Genomic DNA, 6,926 nt, shown 5'->3' on the forward strand with positions numbered 1-6,926 from the left:
CACTCTATCATTTAAAATTTAGATGAAGAAAGAAGTTCTTTATTCAGCTAGAGCTGAGAACCCCATAATGAATAAAGGTCATTTACTTTATGTTGCTTTTAATTGGTTCAGGGTTGAATGTCTTTGCATTTTAAGCATCCAAGGAAATGCACTTTTTTTTCTGGGGTGAATTATAAACAATGTGGCACTATGAAGGAATTAAAGAATCAGATCTTAGAAATCCAGAAAGAGTTTCTCAGTGTAGAGATGTCAACTAGTCTTTGATAAAGGATTATCCCCTTTGACCTTTTGTTCCCTCCTCCTATATTTTATAGCCAGCAGAGTTTCCATTCCCTTAATCCAAGTGTTGTTATGGGAAACAGAAAAGACCCATTTTTTTCATCATCTTCAGCAAAATTATGAGGTCAGAGAAGTTTGCCTCATGTCCCACACAATATATACTCAAGACTTCTTGAGGGTATACACGACAACAGCAAGGATAGAAGAGAAATTCTGCCCAGTTCCCTTTGCCTTGGGCATTCAGTGTAATTTTTTTCTTCCTCCATGATGCCCCCAATCCCCTAGAATACCTCCTCCTTAAGGCTTCTAAATTCTTACTAAGGCTACTCACAACAATCCAGCCTGCCTGTGAATCCTGGGTTAACCCTTCTGTGGGTCTGGGTTCTTGGGAACTTGTTCAGTACTCAGTTTACCACTGGTATTTTAGGAGCTTACAGGACTGCATCCTTGGCCCAAATTGCTCTCGGGCTTGGGATATACACCACCCAAGTGTAATGCCATTCATGAGTGTGTGTGTATGTATGTGTGTTTAGTCTACTCTCCCAGGCCCCTGGGTGTCTATTTAGTTTTCCAAAACTGCTTCAAGGCCCTTTTTTGCACTTTACAAATCTGGCTTTGACAGCAGCAGAACTGAAAGAGAGCTCTTTTAAGATCCAACATAGTTTTTGGTCCATCTGGAGAGCTCTTCTCGTTAGATTTTTTTTTTTTAACAGTCTCTGTGCTCCCCCTTTCCTTTTTTTTTAAACCAGGTTTGTGCTGCTCCATGTACCTGGTTCCCCAGTGTCCCATTATAGAGGCCTACGCCAGTATCTTTTAGGATTTGAGCCTTTGCCAAGCCAGAGCCCCTGCCCCCATATGCACACCCAAGGGGAAAAAAAGGAGCTCATAAAACACTATTTCAAGCTTCTGTTGAAATATATATATTATTTTCTGCTTCTTGAGTTCCAATTTAGGCTTAATCATTCCTTTTATTTTTTTTTTGATTCTTAAATTCACAATGCCTCAACTTCTTAATACATCTTTTCTTAATTTTCAGAGCTTCTGGTTGAAAAAGTTCACAAGTATCCACTATGAAATTTCTGCTTATGTGGTTCATAAATCCTTCTTAATTTTGATTCACAAACTCCACTTTTCATCTATGGTTGCCATTGTTACAATTTTTTCCTTCTTTCTCACCATTCAGAGGCCAAGAAGCTGTATATCTTGGATAATCTTTCCAGACTATCCTGTATGGCACATTCTTCTTTCTGTCTGGTACAAAAAGTCTCCTGTCTTTTCTGTCTCTCTCTCAGTCACACACCCACACACACACACACACACCCACACACACCCACACACCCACAAACACACATACACACAGGAAACAAAGAACGCATAACTTTTTGTGCCCTCTTACTGGTCTCTGTTTTATCTTACCATTTTTTTAATTGTTGTAAAAATGTAGATAACGTTAGACAATTCAACCTTTTTCACATGTATAATACACTGACACCAATCACATCAATCATGTTGTGCAACCATCACCAATATCCGTTGTCAGTCAGGTTTTCCGTCTTATCTTATTTAGTTATTAAAGACAAAGCCTATTCTCTCTGTCCTCATCTCAAAAAAAAAAAAAAAAAACGTTGCCATCGAGTTGATTCTGACTCATAGCAACCCTATAGAACAGAGTAGAACTTGCCCCATAGGGTTTCCAAGGAGCAGCTATCGGATTTATACTGCCAACCTTTGGTTAGCAGCTGTAGCTCTCAACCACTGCACCACCAGGGCTCCATGCTCATCTCACTTATGCTGAATCCTTATGAATGCTAAATGTTTATCCTAAATTACCAGGTTATCTGTGAAGAAAGCATTTATTTAGGGATGTATTTAACAATTGCAGGGATAGTGAGAGAGTTTGCTGAGCTTTGGCTTTATTTAGAATAGGAATTCCTTCTTCATACTCTTCACTGACCAGGCCAGAAGTAAGTAAACAAAGTCAAACTACAACTGAGTTTACCATGAGAATGAAATGCTGAATATTTTGTAAGGCCCATAAGAATGAGCTCAGACAATAGCAAGTTCAAAATAAAATACCCTTTTGGAGAAGTTGTGGCTTAAAAAAGTCAACTTTCCGTGGTCAAAGAAGCCAGCCTTTCCATGAGAGAAGTCAGTCTGTGCTTACCTTTTCAATCAGACCAGGCTAATAGCACAGTTAGTCCTCTCCTCACCCCTCTCCAAAATAAGGGCAAAAGGTGGTTGTCATGTGGACAGGGTCTGGCTTATTCAAGTGTGGCTCTGCAGCAAATAGCTAGGGCCAGGAGGAGGAAAGTACAAGGAGGCAGATTTCAGCCATGCAAGTTACTTGTAAATTAAACAGGCTGCCCCAGGAAGTAGTGCATGGGTAGAAGTTAGATGACCTCTTGTCAGAAATGTCATCAAAAGGGCTTAGGATGAGTGTGATAAGAAGACTAGAATTTTTTCTGACCCCTAACAGTCCGTGATTTTATCATTTTCTAAATAGTTTCCAGCAACTATTTATCTGAAAATGTCCTCTGCCATTTTATGCCATTGCTACTCCCTTCAGGCAATTGTACTTAATCAACTTCTCCCTACAGCTCTTCAGCTAGCTAAGCCCTGGGACTGGTCCCCACACTAACTGGAAGCACACATGAAGTTTCCTGGCTACAGTAGGTGCCCTGGTGGTGTAGTGGTTAAGAGCTACAGCTGCTAACCAAAAGGTTGGCAGTTTGAATCTACCAGCCACTCCTTGGAAACCCTATAGGGCAGTTCTTCTCTGTCATATAGGGTCATTATGAGTCAGAATCGACTTGATGGCAACAGGTGTTAAGTGCACACATGAAATTCGAATTTCCTTTGTGTTCATCCTCAAGGCTGTTTTTTTCCAGTCCACTTTGCTCTGTCCTGCTCCTTCATTGCCTGAGGCTCTTCTTATCTTGGTCTTTTGACCAGCCGCTGGCTTTGTCTTTTAATAAATTGTTCCTCCAGGTTCTTGCTTTCCCCCAGATTGCTGACTCATTGCTCTGACCTTGGATTGGCATGAGATTTTGGACTCCAGATTTCCTACATCACTTGCACCATTTAAACACCTGCACAACCAAAGACAAACTGCTTCAGTTTAAATTCAAGTTCTGCCACTTACCAGCTCTGTGACCTTGGACAAGTTAATTGTCCTCGCTAGACTTCAGTTCCTTCTTCTGCAAAACAAAACCAAAAAACAAACCCATTGCCATCAAGTTGATTCTGACTCATAGTTACCCTACAGGACAGAGCAGAACTCCATCACAGGGTTTCCAAGGAGCGGCTGGTGGATTTGTACTGTCAACCTTTTGGTTAGCAGCAAGAGGAGGACAAAATAACACCTACATAATTTGGTTGTTGTGAGGATTATAGAAAGTATGTAAAAGGCCAAGTACATATCACTGATTTTTGAAGGTATCAGAAGCACTCTAGCAAATGTTAGAGAAACAATTAACAGAGCTCTCTTTGAGTTGCTAGCACAGGCTCGTATATGCTCTTCAACTATACTCTTTTAAGACTGGCTCCATGCAGATTGTCTCCTTGAAGTTCACAGCAGATGTTTCAGACACTACCTGAGTCCCCAGGATTATTTTTGAATTATCTGTAGCTTGACCCCCTCTGTTAATGGTAAGTTTTTCCTGAACCCTATGATATTGGAAAACAGTTATGGTGAAAGAAATCCTCCAACTCTTTGTGTTCAGGAAAATGACTTACTGCAAAAAGTCCTCCTTTCCCATATGACTTAGATAAGACTCATGGAGGTCCTCTTGTTTACCTATGACAAAGATAGACCCTCTAAATTCCTGTTCCTTGCATCATAAATGAGTAACTGAATTGCTTGTCCCCACTGATCAATCAGAAACAAAGTGCTTGTTAATCAAACTTTGGTTAAGCTTCTCTCTTTCCTCAAAGCCCCTGAACTTTGGCCTGCCCTCAGCCTCAGCCAATATACTATCCCTCTTTAAGGGCTCCTTCTAGAGAACAGGCTGACCTCAGTGTAAAACATTCTGATTTACTATCTGAAGATGTCACCTTTTCATCCCACTTCCCTTAGACCTGGTTTTATTCTAGCCTTGTTTACTCTCAGTCTCTGTAAAAGAAAAATGCTTTTTCCCTAACTCTTTGAGACACTTGCAGATCTTAGGGTGGGAGTGTTCTCCCTACTATTATTATAGTAGTCCTCCTTCTCCACTATTAAAATAGTCCCCTTCCCCCTTTTCTTTCTGAAGAAAGCCTCTCTCTATCGAAGTCTGGATTTTTTTTTAATTTGGCACTTCCAAAAGGGATGTAAAGTGGCTTATAGCAAAACAGACATAGACTAGAATCCCTAAACACATCTTTTCCATTTCCCTGTTAGATGGCTTCAGAGTGATCATGCTTCTGAGAGGCAGTATAGCAGTGTAGGAAAAGGGGTGGGCTCTGGAGCCAGAATGCCTTAACCCTTTTGTTACCAAATTTTTATTAAAAAAAAATTTTTTTGATGGCATGTGTTTTCAGTATTGGAATGCATGTTACTAATTGAGTGTGTTTAAATTTTTGGTTGGTAATATGTATTTGGAGAAATATGATCTGGTAATACAAGCCACCAATAAGGTGAGTGGAATTCTGACATCACTGATCTGTGGTATGACAATATACCAATAATAACTAAATAAGAGAATTTATTGCTGGATTTTTTCTATTATGTTACATGGGGAACCTCTGGTTTTCCAAATATGACACAGAAAAACCAAAACAAACCCATCAGGGCTCCCTAACTGTCACAAGGAAAGCCATAATTATGCTTGCAAGCATTATCTCACAGAAATAAAGTGGAAAAAGGCAAAAGTTTACAAAAGATTACAAAACTAACACATCCAGGAAGCATCACCTAATAGAATGCTCAACCTACACCACAATGAGCCTCCAACTCTGGCCTGCTGAGCTTCATGCATTTTAAAAGGGACCTACCATGACACTAACTGCCTTAGAGCTGGAATAACATATTACCTAGGAGGTCCAGAGGCATAAAAAGTGGCTGGTATACCCTTAAGCCAATAATAACTAAAAAGTTCAAATCCCACCTCTACCACGTACTAGTCATGTGAGCCTGGGAAAGTTACCAACTCTCTATGTGCCCCCAAATTAAAAAAACCAAACCCATTCCCGTAGAGTCAATTCCAACTCATAGCGACCCTATAAGACAGAAAAGAACTGCACCATAGGGTTTCCAAGGAGTGGCTGGTGGATTTGAGCTGCTGACCTTCTAGCCCACAGTACAGCTCTTAACCATGATGCCACCAGGGTTTCCTTTGTGCCTCAGATCTCCTAAATGAAAAATACCAAAAACAAACAAAGAAACCCCTTTGCCAGAGGAGGCAGGGCCAAGATGACAGAGTGGTCAGACACTTCCTGTGGTCCCTCTTGCAACAAAGACCAAAAAAAAAAAAAAAAAAAAAAAAAAACAGGGAATCAATTGTTTATGACTATCTAGGAGCCCTGAACATCAAAGGCAAAGCATCTTTTCTGTCCATAAAGCCATAAAAGTAGAAATCAACAACAGAAAAAGCAAGGAAAAATATCAAACACATGGAACCTGAACAGCACCTTGCTCAAAAACTACTGGGTTATAGAAGAAATTAAGGATGAAATGAAAAAGTTCACAGAATCAAATGAGAATGAAAATACATCCTACCAGAACCTTTGGGACACAGCAAAAGCAGTGCTCAGAGGTCAGTTTATAGCAATAAATGCACACATCTAAAAAGAAGAAAGGGCCAAAATCAAAACATTAACCCAACAACTGGAACAAGTATAAAGAGAGCAGCAAAAGTAACACTCAGGAGCCAAAACAATGGAAATGATAAGAATTAGAGCAGAATTAAATGAAATAGAGAATAGAAAAACAATTGAAAGAGTTAACAAGACCAAAAACTGGTTGTTTGAAAAGATCAACAAAGTTGATAAACCATTGGCCAAACTGACAAAAGAAAAACAGGACCGAAACCATATAACCTGTATAAGAAATGAGATAGGTAATATCACAACAGACTCAAGTGAAATTAAAAGAACCATACCAGAATACTATGAAAAATTGTACTCTAACAAATTTGAAAACCTAGAGGAAATGGGCAAATTTCTACAAACTCAGTACCTACCTAAACTAACACAATCAGAGGTACAACAACTAAATAAACCTGTAACAAAAGAAGAGATTGAAAAGGTAATTTAAAAATTCCCAACCAAAAAAAGCCCGGGCCCGAAGGTTTCATTGCAGAATTCTACAAAACATTCAGAGAAGAGTTAACACCACTACTACTAAAGGTATTTCAGAGCATAGAAAAGGACGGAATACTACCAAACTCATTCCATAATGCCAGCATAAACCTGATACCAAACCCAGGTAAAGACACCACTATAAAAGAAAATTACAGACCAATATCCCTCATGAACATTGATGCAAAAATCCTAAAAAGAGTTCCAGCAAAATGGCGCTCTAGGCAGAAGCACCACGCGTCCCTCCACAGCAAAGATCCGAAAAACTAAGTGGAACAGAGAATACAACAATCCTGAAACCCTAAAACATCAAATGAAGAGATAAAGAACTCAGCCAAGCACCAAATGGAGTGAGAAAACTGACAGAGAAC

This window comes from Trichechus manatus, unplaced genomic scaffold (genome assembly GCF_000243295.1).
Source record: "Trichechus manatus latirostris isolate Lorelei unplaced genomic scaffold, TriManLat1.0 scaffold00068, whole genome shotgun sequence".
Lineage (NCBI taxonomy): Eukaryota > Metazoa > Chordata > Mammalia > Sirenia > Trichechidae > Trichechus > Trichechus manatus.